Genomic DNA, 14,862 nt, shown 5'->3' with positions numbered 1-14,862 from the left:
CAGATTCACTTCCCTACTGGAGGAGATCGCCACAGAAAGAGAAAACACCCCAAAATAACCACTTCTACAGACAAAAACACCATTAGTGCAGGTTTTTAGAGCTGGCAAGAGCTATCTGTCCCCATCAACTGCAACATGAGCTGTGAGAGCACAGGAGGAGGGGAGAAAAAGCATCTTACAGGCAATCACAGGCATTTTTTTTCCCAGCTAAGTGCCTCATGGGGGGAGCCACCCAGGCATCAACAGGAGCACTTGAAGCATGCTGGCGCTTTATAAATTCACTTTCAGTAGATTTACCAACACGTCACATGGAGAAGGAATGTGTGCTATGCAAATCCAGCCCCAGACTGTTCCCTGCCTAATCTGGCTTTAGATTCAAATGCTTATTACCATGGCGTCTAATCGGGTAATGCGTAAATGGACAGGTTTAGTTTGGGCTCCCAGTACTTCAGCTGTGTTTGCACTAAGGCACCAAATGGGAGGGAAAGAAAGGAAAATAAAAAATAAAATAAGAAACTAAGAGAAAAAAAAACAACTCTGCAAATAATTCAAACTCTGGTGGACAGCAGAGAACAAAAACCAGGCGTGGAAAAAAGTATTGACACCTAGCAGTAAAAGCCAAGCAGATATGCAAACATTTGGCAGCTCACCAAGAACCCAATGATGTTGAGTTCTGCTCGCGCCTCATCGTATCCCTGCAGGGAAGTAGGTGGATGGTCTTTCAGGGTCTCCTCCTTCCCCTCTGTGAGACATAAGGTGATGCAAGGATCTCACAGACCTACATAGGACCCATCTACCAGCAGCACCAAGCACAGCCGGACACACCACAACCTCCAGACTACATTACGGATGTTCAGTACATCAGTACATCCAGAGCCTGGGTGACACGTGCCAATCAGGAGCTGTTTGCTGGTTTGGGAAGGAAAGGGCCCCCTTACTGCATCAGGGCCTGCAGCAGGACATGGGGACCATGGGAGCATCGTTCCCAGAGGCTACCACCTCCCTGTTTGCTGGCACCAGCCACACTCATGCGATGTCCAAGGTCATCTCTGCCCTTACCTGCACCAGACAAGGTGATTCATTTTATTTCTAAGGTTTGTCAAACAGTCTGTCCAAGCCATATATCACCTCCGGCACCTCCAGGATACAACCCAAATGCCAATTTTTCAGCACCACCACGCAGCTACAACTCAGCCACTGTGCACCAGAAAGGCTTGACAGGTCCTTCTCTCCATCTGCTGCTCACATGCCATGTTAAGCTTTCCAGCGACAGAAGACAGTGAGGTTTTCAACATCATCACCCAGCTCCCACCTTGGGGATGCCAAATCCCAGCAGCTCGTCCTCCACAACGCCAAATGGCTTGCAGACCTGCAACCCGCTCCACCAAAGAGTCAAGACATGCAAATGTTGCTACCAGCCTCTGAAGACCCTACAAGACTCTGCTGATCCTGCTACACTACCTGGTGGGGTAAGCAGCACTAGGAATACCAACACTAACAAAGAAGAGATTTTCCTCTGTGAAACTAAGCAATGTAAGCTACATTTATATTAAGGCTACAGGATCAACTTGGAATCATAGAATCATTTCGGTTGGAAGAGACCCTTAAGATCATCAAGTCCAACCATAACCTAAATCAAGCACTAAACCATGTCCCTAACAACCTCATCTTTGTGTCTTTTAAACACCTCCAGGGATGGTGACTCCACCACTTCCCTGGGCAGCCTGTTCCAGTGCTTCATAACCCTTTCTGTGAAGAAATCTAAACCTTCCCTGGCACAACTTAAGGCCATTTTCCCCTCATCCTATCACTTGCTACCTAGGAGAAGAGATCAACACCCTCCATGCTACAACCTCTTTTCAAGTAGTTATAGAAAGTGATAAGAGAGCGATAACTTAAATTCATGAGACATCAAAGAATTCCCATAGGTGAACATCTCCCCTGCAACACCTACGTGTCTGTGCAGAGTTCGTCAACATGGGCTCTCTGGTGTCTTGTAACATGGTAAATCCAGCTAAAGCACTCTTTATGGCTTGGAGGTTCATAACATTTACGTGTAGTCCCTGGTGTCTAGTGCAGACTGAGTTTTCATTGCATCCCTTCCCTTAATAAAAAACCTCCACAACACCCTTCTAACCTGGCACCCATTTTGACAGAACTTGCAGCAGCTCCACATGTTTAAGATGAAAATCAACCTGGAAAAGAGGACAAAACCAGCCAATGGACTTGATAAATAGCCAGTGATGAGGGAGGAGTAGTAGATAGACAGACCAACTTTCAGGCTTCCTTTCTTTATGAAATTAAGCTAAAATCATAGGTTAACTTTCCATGATGCATGTTATTACTGAGGAAAGCGAGGTGGCTGATTTTCTGCCACTCAAGCACACGTACCCTATGCTTCAACATTTACTGAATGAATATTCACATGCTTTGAAAGGAGAAGGAAAACAAACCCAAGGAAATCAGAGGTTGCAGGTCTCAGTGTTTTCATCAGCCTGTTCAAAGAACAAGCCAGGTTTACCAGCGCCCGTGTCTCTGCCCCACTGCATGGGCAGCTGGTCGGGCTCTCTCTCCAGCTCTGCACCTCTACAGCAGCACCTGGAGCTGCTCTGGGGGACTTTTGTCCTGCTTCTGTAGCTGAAACAACAGCAGGGATGGTTAAACAAGGTGGAAAGAACCCCTTGCCCATGTAGCCCAGCCCACAGTGCAGAGGAAGGAAATTCTTTGTGAGACTCCCAACCTAAGGGCATGGATGGAGATGTTAGTGGAGGAATCCTCCCCAGCAACAAAGGAGCCATGCAAACAGCATTTACCTGGCCACGGGGACTAAATACTCCAGTAAATTCATACTCACTTGTCAGCCAAAAAATAAAGAGTCCACATTCCCATATCTACAGCCACTACCACTTCTGGAGCTCTGTCCACAACAGCCTCTGGGAGAGGGTCATTGCCACTGATGACAGTGAAGGGGTCCCAGTGAGTGGGTCCTTCATCCCACTGTGGCACAGGGACTCATGGATAGTTCACACACACTTATTTCCAAGGGAAAAAAATATCTCAAAGCCTCAGAAGCTGCATTTCTGGAGCCGTGGATAACATATGTGAAGAGCATGGTTCGCTTATGATAACCCAGGATAGCAAGTCACTTGAGATGTAAAAATAACTTAATGAATAAGTATATTTAGATTTATTACCTCACAGCAGCTTTATTTATAGGGACGCCAATCACTTTTACACAGATACAAAACTGGCTGGCAGAATGCCTTAGTCTATATCCAGAAACCCATCTGTAACAAATCTAAGCCGTGATAGCACTGCATACGTTTGGCCAAACAATAACGTTAATGCCAGCCATCTTGACTTTAAATGTACAGATGGGCCGGGGGGGGTTTGCCAAACTGCCACATGGCCAAAGATGGATGAATTTTGCTGTCACCTACTGTAAACTGGTTAGGGAAAGGAGCAGATGAAGGAAAACCAGTCAGTGTCTGGGCTGTGTGGATGCTAACACCAATACAATGCTGGATGGAGAGCAAACCAGCATCCCGCTGGTTACAGGTGAACCCCTTTCAAAACCTTTCATCACTCAAATGGGGAGGTATAAGCAAGAAAAAAAGACCCACTGGAGCTCCGCAGCATCTTTCAAAGGTGACAGGATTATCTAGGGCTCCCGTGTATAGTTTTTTTGATCCATCGTTAACGACAAAAAGCTGGGACAGAGGAGAAATTAACTGAAAGTCATCACTTAGCTCTCAGTCTCAAAGCAGACAAGGATTTTGAGTAAGACTTTTCCTCTCCCACCAGTGCCCAGGATTGCACAGCTTTAGATAAATTTTCAGACATCAAAGGGCAATGTTGCAGTTGCCTTCCATGGGACTGGTGTTGCAGCACCCCAAACTATCCCGTGTTGGGGGCTTTCTGCTGTTGCCCCTCCAGCTCAAGCAGAGACCACCTGGAGAAATGGAAAGTCACGTCTAATTCACAAGAAACAAAGAAAAACTGGTTTTCATCCCAGTGAGGCTTCTTGGGGTCTGGTTGTCTCAAAAACGGGGCAAAACAGGGATGGTTCCACGTCAGATACAGACTATGGGTAAATGCATCTCATCCATGAAAGTTGCAGTGTTTTAGCAGATTCCAAGGAGGAAAAGGTTACTCTAGAATATTATTTGGAATAATAGCTCTGGGAACAAACCCAGCATCAATTTTCAACACTTACTCAGCAAATTATTTGAAAAAATTGAGGGAGCCTTGTGCATACATACTGACAGCATTATTTGGCAGATTTTTTTGCCTCTCCTCCTTAGCTAATTCATGAGAAAACAACTCCCAGTAAACATGATCACCTTCCAGTTCAGTGCATGGATTCAACTGACCCTGCCTTGAGGACAAGGTAACCTCTCAAGATCCCATCCAGCCCTATTTTGAAACCATTTTACACCGCAATCTGCTTACACACTGGCATTTGCTCTGATTCATCCCTAGAAATAAATATGTCTAAAAGAGTAATTGATGGAAAGAACAAACAAAAAACCAGCAGTTCCCTCTCTCAAGGACAAAGCAAAGGAAAACAACCAGACGCAGAGCTATGACATCCTCGATCCAAATGTTTTCCAAAACATTTCCAAATGCTTTCCAAAGCTTCCAGCTGAAGCTTTCACAGCCTCGGGCTATGGTTGCAGCCCGTGCCATTATTTGAGTGCAGCGTCACAGGGGGTCACAGCACACACCGAGGAGATGGTTGGCGATGACTTTTCCAATGACACACCTGCCAAAACACACCCAAGACCCTTCTGCAGAAAACAAGGCATTTTGAACAAAAACTGCCTCTGCTTTCTCAATGGGGCATCCTCCAACGTGACAGAGTTCGATTGCTATGTGGGCTTTTGGGAACAGAGAGTCAGTGAACGCACGTGGCCAGATGTCCTCACCTTCACGGCAAGCTTTTTAGTTTATTCCAAATATCTTAGGACATTACTCCTCTGCCTCTAATCCTTTGGAATCATAGAAAATAAATAAATAAATAAATACTTTCCATAAGTGGGTTTTTAAAATAAAGAGACAAAAACATACCTTTTCTACACTTACATAAGAAACGCTGAAGTTCTGTCCAAACATCAACAAGCATGGACATTTATGGTTATTGCACACTCAGCAGTGCTCAGCTGCAAGGACCAATGGCTCTGGGGACCTGGGGGCTGGCACACAACCCATCCCTGTCCCCAGCTCCTCACCCCGCTCCTGACACAACAGCTTCCACCCACTCCAATGGCCTCATCACAAATGGCAGCGCCTGTAAAGCCGAGTCTCCGACGTCCTTCAAAATCCAAAGCTGATCTCCACCTCCTTCAGCTCACTTCTGGACACAATCAAAACCCAGAGCAGACTCCTTACCGAAGGAGCCCTCCTATCAACTGGACGTGGGCTTTTGATCAGACCTTTTGTAGAGCTGAAAAAAACAACCAAACCCTTGCTCAAGGATGATAAAGTCTAGACACTACAATATATTTTCCAGCTGATCCAGCAAACCTAAAAAAGCCCTCCCTTGATCTTGGGCTGCCACGATCAAAGCCATTATCCCATTTGGAGCCCTTCTGAAACTCTAGCTTCCAAATGTGCAAGTTATTTTTAAAATCTAAACCAGGCCAAGCCTCTTGTTTGGAGTTTTACGAGGAAAATGGGGTGTGCTCCTCCCAAACCTTCCCCTGCCATGTCTGGAAGTGCCTGGTGGGCACGTGGCAGAGGGTGAGAGCAGAGAAGTGGCCCCAGCACAAGGGGGACCTCAGTGGCACCCGGTGGCCACGGTCTGCTTGCATGGGGGAACACAGCCTGTCCCCTGAGGGTGGCTACAGTGTGGAGGAATATTCTCTATCCTTGATTGAGATTGGAAAGAAAACATCCTTTGCACACAAATCCTTAGGATCTGGGTCTGCCTTTGGCATCCTCCGTCACAGGGTTATGTTATTCTGTGGCCCAAGAAAGGAAATGGCTTGAAATACCTTCATTTTCTACAGGAATTAAATCAAACTAAGCGGTACGAGTTTGCTTTACCAGGTGGCAGGACACCCAAGTGCACAAAGAAAAGCCACAGGACAATCGAGGCAATAAGATATTCCAAGTAAAAAATCAGTTTCCAGTCTCTGGGAGGAGTGTTTCAGGTGGCTGAAAGAAGAAACACACAGCCCTGCAAATGTATAGTAAAGCCAAAGGAGTATCAGGTCTGCCTCAAGTGGGATGCTCGAAGAGAGGTGATGGAAGCCCAACCAGCCCATCCCAGACCAGCTGGTGCTGCGTGATGAGCACTAAATCTGTCACACAGCAGGCACCACAGGAGAAGGGACCTGTGGTCACTCCCAGTGGCCACGGCTCACAGTGGCCAGACTGGGGAGAAGTCAAGGGATGGGTGGTCCAGAGTGACAAAGAGCTTGGAGAGAACTGGAAGGGCTTTTTGAAAGCACCTGGTCACCAAGCTGCATCTTTCGTGTTCCAAGGTGGACTTCGAACAGGGAGATGGTCTTCAAACAGAGGTGAGGACAGGAGGCAATTCCCGTCATGGAATGGAGAAGAGAGCAAAACAGAGCATTCACACGCTCCAAAACTACTCAAAAGCCAAATGTAGCTCCCCAGTGAATGCTTCATTTAACTAAGCAGCTTCTAAAGCACCGGGCAAATAGCCACACCGTCTCCTTTCCTCCCAGCATTTGCCTCCATTTCCCCTCCATGCTTTCACCCTCCTCAACTCCCAGCAGCTCTGCTCCTCCTCCCCATCTCTCCCTCTTTCAAACTAAGCAGATCTGTGAAAGGCTGGGTGAAGCGGGCAGAGACATGCTGGGAGGATGGGGATTAGGGACCTGCCTCTGGCATCCCTTGCTGCAGCTGGAGGGACCACGCTGGGCAGAAGAAACGGTCACACTGCACATCACACATCCCCAGCACTTCAGGAAATGTCGTCTGAACCTCCACCAGCTTTCCAGCTGAGTAAACATCAAGGAAAAAAATCATGTTGACAGCCTTCCTTAAGAATAATTCCATCAAATCAGACTTTTCCCACCCACACGCACACCGGAGCAGAAAGAGCAAAGGCCACCGGCAACATGTGTCTGGCTGTGACAGCCATGTCAGTCCCAGAGGGGACAGGGGATTTGGCGGCATCTCCAGAAATGTTACTTGGGAGCTGGGTGAGGTAGATGAGACATTGGAAACCTGCTCAGCTTCAGCTCTGCCACGGCACAGAGTCCAAGATGCACCCCAACACAGTGGTTCATCTTTGCTCATCCCAACAAATGCAGAGGGGAGAGGGATTTCAACCTTAACATCCATGCAAGTGTGTTTCATTGAGTTTGTTGAAGCCACTAAAGCCCCACAGATCCCAGTGGTCTGACCTTGCCCTTGATCTGGTCCCTTTCCTCTAACAAGCTTCCCCCAGGGAAGATGGAGAGCAAAGCCCCACTGTGCATCCATAATCCCCAAGAAGGCTAACACAAAGTTACCCACCTTGAAGATTTATGATCCCCATCACACAGGAGAGCACAGGAGATGATGGCAATGGCTGTTTCTAGATTTAAGAGGACCTAAGCCCATCACAGAAGCAGCGTGCACCCCGTCTGACATGACAAATAACGTGGCCAGGGCAGCCAATGAGCCAGCATCCCAGCACCCAACCTCTACCACAAAGGGGAAAAAAGCAAACTGTCCAGCCTCACACTGCCACCAGCACAGCAGCCACCCTCCGCTGCTCTCAGTGGTAAACACTGAAGGGAAAATATCATTACATTCATTTAAGCACTGAGCATGAACCAGGCTGGGCTCAGCACCACATCCATGCCCTCATCTCCTGTGTTAAAGAGATGGCAAACATGTGTATCATCGGTCCCTCTTCCCAAACCAAACATGCAAATACAGGCTGAAAAGCACCCAATTTCTAACCCTGGTAAACTTACAGTGATAACTTATCTCCAGGTAGAGCTGTGACTTTTATAAGGGATACCACCAGGTCAAGGAGTCAGAAGCGTAAGCGGACAAGTAAATGCCCTTTATTTCTATAAAGCTTTTTATTTTTTTTTTTTCCTCCTGAAATGACAGGGAGTAGCACAGCTTTTGCCAGTTTAGTGGGGTATACATGAAGGTTTGGCTGAAAGCAACCTCATTAAACTGGCTGGGTCATTAAGCACCAATCCAGTCCTCTGATCACCGCATGACGGGCTGGGAACCAAAGGCAATTCACAATTAAACCCGTGACAATCAGGAAAAATCCTTACAAACCCCCCCAAGCAGAATCCACCGACACAATCCCCACCCTCTCTCCTTTTTTTCTTTATTTACTTACATAAGCAGCATGACAGATAACTTGGAGGAAATCAGATGCTTAATGATTAAGCGACACTTAGGCAGCGCTCTGGAAGATAAATACGCCCTTTGGAAACCCTGCAACAAAAACAGAAGGTATAAACAGACAGTAACTAATTATTCTGATGAAATCTTGGAAGACCTGAAATACCCGACTGCAGCAGAACAAAGCGGGTGCTCGCCGGGGCTGCTCGCAAAAAATAAGTCACACCCTTTTCTAAAAGAATTCACCCAAATAAACCTAAGTGCTTCTGTCTTGTTTTTGTTTGCGTGCGTGTCTCCTAAGGTCTAGGCCGATAGGAAACCTCCGCCGTACCCTGGAGGGATCCCGTCGCCTTCAGCTAAAATTGGACTTCAAGGAAAGTGGATGTTTCCAACTCACGCAGGCAGGGCTCCCACCCCACACTTGAGGAGCGGCATGTGGGGGTTTTTCCTCCCCGCCCATTGAAAGCAAAATAGAGTGTTTTCTGGATTAAAAGAAATTAAGGAAAATAAATAAGTAAAGCGTTTTCCTAGGGAGAAAGGAAGGGACAGCAGGTCTACCCCGCTGTAGGGCTTGGAGGAATCCAAGATGGGACCGGAATGCCCCGGAGCCACAGGGACAAGACAATGTGAGATGCTTGCCCCAGTGGCGAGAGGAACCTGTAAAGCCCACCAGCATCTCGCCCACCATCACGGATATAGAATAAGGCACCTGCTTTATCGTGGTCCATGACACCAGCACCGCGAGCCCCTGTTACAGCAGAGTGAGACAAGGGGATGTGCTCAGTAAACATTCCTCTGCTCTCCTTGCCTTGGAGGAAAACCATCATTTTCCTCCTCTCCTCTCTCTGCCCTCCCCCACCACATTAAATGCCAGCGGAGCTCAGGGGAATATTTAATCTCAAACCTCAGTAATCAATCAGTTCACCCTCACACATGAGAAAGAGTCACAGCAGTAAGCACCAAATCCCATTTCTACCCAGCAATACGATGTTTTAATTACATACATAAAATTTCCCTTTTAATATAAATCCTGAACAGATCCATGCAGCCCCTGAGTTGGTGGGTGGGGAAGGACATGGAGCTGGGGAAGAACATGGGGATGGGGGAGGAAGGAAAGGGAGGAGAAAACATCCTGGCAATTATTTGAAATGACAACTTTATATGGCTGCTCCAGTTTGCCACTGGCACCGCGATGCTTTGACCTTGCGTTCGCTGTCCCAGAGGATGGGCAGCAGCGTGGTGAGCAGCAAACCCACACCCAGCCCTCCCACCACAAATGCACCAGTTTTATCCCAACATGTCAGCGAGCATGTAGGAAAACAGCGAGAGAAAACGCACAGTGGGCACACATGGAAAGGTTTGGACCAGGCTGTGATACAAATAACAACAACCAGACCTCATCACTGGTGCTGTAAAACTTACTCCAAAGGCTGTTCACACCAGAGGAAGCCTTTCTAGCTGGGTTTGAGCAGGTATGGGAACGCTCCCTGCCACTACTTGTTATTTCCAAGCACAAACATGGCAAGACCAGTAGGACCATCACATAACTGCAGTGCAACAGGTGTGTGCACACGGCTGTGAGCAACATCCTTTGATAGGACAAGGGTGACAGAGGGGAGATCCAGACTAGATATGAGGAAGAAATTTTTGACACTGAGGGTGGTGAGAGCCTGGCCCAGGTTGACCAGATAGGTGGTGGATGAACCATCCCTGGAGACATCCCAGGCCAGGCTGGACGGGGCTCTGAGCAACCTGAGCTGGTGAAGATGTCCCTGCTCATGGCAGGGGTGGCACTGGATGAGCTTGGAAGGTCCCTTCCAACCCAAACTAGTCTATGATTCTATGATCCTTCCTTCATCCAATCAGACCAATCTCAAGTGGCATAGCTCACAAACAGCTATGCTAAAATACATGCTTTTTTTCTTTTAAATATGAACACATGCACAGACTTTTCTAATATATAGGAACAAAAGAGGGGACACCCTGCTGAAACCCCGTGAGCAGCTCAACTGCTGTCTGAAGCAATGAAAGAAATGAGAAGCAGAGACCAGGCACACACTCGCTTGCCATGGTGGGGTTTGGCTCTGGAAACTGTCCGAGATTCCCCAGTGTAAGCTCTGACCTCCAAGAGCTGCAAAACAGTCTTGGAGCCACTCTGGAGAAGAAGCAGAGAGGTCTCTGGGTGTTCAGCCAGGCAGGTGGAGCGGGATGGACAGACCGGCTTTGGGACAGCTCACCCCAGACCATGCTCCATCAGCTCAGAGGTCCCAAAAACATCCATTGTGCCCCAAGAACAGGTCAGAAACTACTTTCCACACATGACAACAGTCTTTCACCACTTAGCACAAAAAAAAACCCCACCCCAAACCCATGGCGTGGGGCAGAAAGGAAGGTCCTCTCACAGGCGATGAACCCACCCATGACCATAGCTCCAGCCCCATCAGGACCACGGTGCTCAAACAAAACAAAGGAAACAAGCTGGGCACTGGGGATCTCAGGGTTATCTTTGATTTCTCTGTGTGTAGCAGGGCTGGGGTTTTGAACACTTTTTCCAGGCAGATCCCATGGCAGGCTTCTTCAGCACACGTGCATCACTTTCAAAAGATGTGAGCTCCTTGGCTCATGAAAGCCGGTTTTGGAAGGAGAGGTGACGTGGTACAACAGGAATGTTTCAGTTCCACTTGACAGGAAACATCATGCAGAAATCTGCAAGGGAAACCCACCTGTAACCGAGATTTCTGCACCATGCTCTCCTTCCAAAGGCTCCCTCCCCTCCTTCAATTTTTGGCTTCCATTTCCCCAAGCCCTGCAACAGCAGGAATTGCTTGGCACAAGGGACAAATTCCTCAAGCTCCACATGCATACTTAGAGAAACTGTTGCACTTACACCCTCCCTAACCTCTTTAACCCGCGTTGGGAGATGTACAACCAAGGACAGGGCACCATCAGCTGCCTACAGCCTGTTCCTGGAGGATCCAGCCATATCCCCAAAGAGCAGGACTTTGCAGTGCAATTCAGGACAGAGATACTCGGTGCAGTATCTAGAGCAAATTAAACCTCCCAGGCACAGCAGTAAGCATGGATTTATCGATTCATGGAAAACGTCCTTATAAATTACTTCATTCAGATCAACAGGACAAGACAAAATGAGGGCTATCCTCGGCAGCAAGAGGCTGCAGCAATATCATTTCAGTCCCATGTTCCAGGAGAAAACACTCGTTTGGAACAGACACTTCTAATGGGGCTTCACGGACCTGGAGGAGGATGACACTGAGGAGGCCAACAGGGATCTGAGCCACATCTCACCCAGTTCCCACCTCCCTGTGCCATGGCAGACAGATCTGATGGATGATTTTTGCAAGCAAGTAGGTAAAAATTCTGCTTGATATCCCCTTTGTACCCATGGAAGCTCCATCCACACCTACTTGTTGGTTTGTGTAGGGCTGCAGCCACCAGGCAGAGTAGGACACAGAGGTTGTTGCCACCAACAGCACCTCATGCATCATCCTGGCCACCTGTCCAGGGTCTGCTCACCACGGGGCAGGGAGCTGGGACTGTCTGCTTGGAGAGACATGGCACAGATCCACGCTGGCCTCTTCTGCATTGTCCTCCTCTGGCTGCATGAAGCTCCATTAGAAGTGTCTGCTCTGACAGAGTGGTTTATCCTGGAGTATGGGACTCCCAAGCATCACAGCCTGTTTGTCTTAACCACTTCTCGCAATACTGGGGGCTGAATGCACTTTTGTCAAACTCAGGCTCCCTCCTGGAGCCACCAGAAGTCTGGACCCTGGATGTCGAGATGAGGTCAAGGCTGTTCTCTGCAAGCATTTGTTCCACTGGTTAAAGGCAGGGTAATGGTTTTAAAATAAAAGAGAGGAGATGCAGATTAAACATAAGGAAGAAATTTTTGACACTGAGGGTGGTGAGAGCCTGGCCCAGGTTGGCCAGAGAGGTGGTGGATGTCCCATCCCTGCAGACATCCCAGGCCAGGCTGGACAGGGCTCTGAGCAACCTGAGCTGGTGAAGATGTCCCTGCTCATGGCAGGGGTGGCACTGGGTGAGCTTTGAAGGTCCCTTCCAACCCAAACTAGTCTATGATTCCATGAAAAATAAATATATCTATGGCTGTACCTGTGCCTTATTCTGGACAGCACTCATTTAGCTTTGGCTTACAGATGCAGGTTGCTTGCTAGGCTGAAGAGCTGCTGGATGCTCACCACCATCTCCCTGACAAAGCAATATGTACTTATATTTTTCAGGTTTTTGATGAAAAGGCGAGAGGAATGCTCACGTTTCCCCAGCACAAAGCATTTATCCAGCTTTTGTGCACGTGCGACACTTCCTCATACCCTCATCAGTCAAACCAGCCCCACCAGCGCCGAGGGCAGGGCCAGGTGCTGCCCTTCCACCGCAGGCTTGGCAGTGGCCCCGCTCCAAACTGCCTTTTGCAGGAACAGGTGCAGCTGATCATGGCTCAAACCGCTTTCCACAGCTCCAAATCACATCCTGGGATCACTTCCTTGCATCCCCGTCTTCAGATCATCTCCTAGTTTTTAAAAATCGGTGCTAATTTGAGACCAACTTTCAAAAACCATCAGCGAAGACACCGAGTCACGTTGGATGCCTCCAGGACGGTACCTGCGGAGGTCTTCTAGGAACGCCTCTGCCTCATGCAAACTCCCCCGCTGGTAACATTAAAACTACAATTATCTCTGCAGATTAATAAAGGGTACCACATCTTTGGCAACAATCTGAGGCAGGGACTCCCAGCAGCGATGAGTTCACGTTATCAGGGTGCGCAGGCACACACAGCTGTGTTTGCGGTCCCCATCGCTTGCAGTCACCCACGCCCCACCACGCTGCCTCACCCGTTCCCCGAAACACACCCTTTCCTGCCCACCTCCAGGCACCGATTTGTATTTTGATAAACGAACATGTCTCGTCACATCTATTCACTTAACTCGCCATCAAGGGGTTGCCATTCCCACGTGCATCGGCTTTGTGGAATAAAATGCTAATGGGTTTCGCATCCCTGGTGTGACACCATCCCTCCTCCCAGCCCCAGGGCTTGGCAGCATCCTTCTGGTTCCAGCATCCTTCTGCCTTGGGGACTAGGAACCACCACCTTGGATGGACCACCTGCCCAAATTCTGCTCTTTGGGGAGAAAACGGCTCCTTTACACAGTGAGAATTAAAAAAAAATAATAATAATAATAAAAAAATCAATGGATTTGTATCACTGCAGCATTTGTAAATGTTCCCTTGCAGCAGACGTGCTGTGCACAGCACTGGGGCGCATCTGACCTGAGCGCAGTTTTGCAGAGACCCCAGAGAGGGTGGTGAAAACAGAGGGCACCAACCACTGCTCACAGCTCTCAGGGGAACAAGAAATAACACCAAAGAACCCAGAGCTCAGAGCTGGGAAGGCCGGAAGCCCTGTCAGCCCTTCCCAGCCTGGGCAAGAGGGAGAGCGAGCTGGCACATGTGCTTTGCACAGGTCCTTACGCTCCTGGCTGCTGGGACCAAGCGCTTTCAGGTGACTGTCTCAGAAATTCACCCTGATGGTGAACATCTCTGAGGCCAGGCACAATGGTATTTGGGGACTATCATTCTCTGCTGTGGTCCTAAAACAACCTCTGTGCTCACGCCGTGGTGCAGCTGGTACCCAGACAGGACAGGTGAGCCTGTGAACATCCCTGAGCACCACATGCTTCCCTTCAGCTGCTGCCCATGCACACCTGAAGCAATACAGAACAGGCACAGAATCATAGAATAGGGAGAGCAAACACCCATTTCCCTCAGAAGCCCCCGCCTCCAGCCACGGCTGCGGTCATTTGGGCTCTTCCTGGCACGCTGGGATGGAGAAGCAGGAGAGCTCGGTGGGACGGCACGGCACGGCACACCATGCTGCCAACACACAGGCAGATAAGGGGGTTAAATTCAGCTGCTCAGGGCTAAGCTGGTCACATACTGCAGATAAGCAAATGGTGAATCGAGGTTTGCCAGCCTACAGCAAACAGCGGCACAAGTCACCTGCACAACTGTCACCGGATATTTAACTTAGAAGTTGCCGATATTGGAGACCCTGAAGCCACATTTTGTTAAAGCTCTCCTGATGAACTGCTTTCTTGGCTGCTTTGAGGTCTGCAATAGAGAAGGCTAAAAGATAAAGCAACTCTTGGCTTTGAGGCTGGCACCCCGGTGAGAAACACAGAATCATTTTGGTTGGAAAAGACCTTTAAGATTGAGTTCAACCATTAACCTAACACTGTCAAGATGCAGCAGTGCTTTTTACCTGTAGTGACGACTTAGTCTTTTGAAGACTCTTTTGAAGAATCTGAGATGCTATCACAGAAAACAAACCTTGGGAGACAATGCAGACAGACCCACCCAGCAGCTCCAGCAGAGCACCAACACAGGCAGACCTGGGTGCAAACAGGTGGTCCCCAAAATGCACATGGTCACAACTTGCTGATTTTAATCCCAGCCGCATAATTTCCATGTGGCACCTTTGGATTAATACATTTAATTTCC

General features: G+C 48.5%; 1 protein-coding gene across 6 annotated transcripts in view; it reads right to left on the bottom strand.

Moving 5' to 3' along the window:
- Window positions 1-14,862, bottom strand: part of DAAM1 (dishevelled associated activator of morphogenesis 1) — a 96,257-nt gene that overhangs the window by 69,655 nt on the left and 11,740 nt on the right. For 4 of the 6 annotated variants that reach the window (XM_065838458.2, XM_065838460.2, XM_071809762.1 and 1 more), the window contains exon 2: window positions 8,324-8,421. The exons of 1 other annotated variant lie outside the window; for it this stretch is intronic. The gene's annotated coding sequence lies outside the window, so the exon portion shown is untranslated. Of the gene's footprint in view, window positions 1-2,854; window positions 2,873-8,323; window positions 8,422-14,862 lie in introns of those variants that run through there. One more of the 6 variants, XM_071809763.1, reaches the window with a different exon arrangement.

The sequence above is a fragment of the Patagioenas fasciata genome, chromosome 5 (genome assembly GCF_037038585.1).
Source record: "Patagioenas fasciata isolate bPatFas1 chromosome 5, bPatFas1.hap1, whole genome shotgun sequence".
In the NCBI taxonomy this organism is placed as follows: Eukaryota; Metazoa; Chordata; class Aves; order Columbiformes; family Columbidae; genus Patagioenas; species Patagioenas fasciata.
The sequence above is the reverse complement of the archived record's forward strand: the minus strand, read 5'-3'. Positions and strand labels throughout refer to the sequence as shown.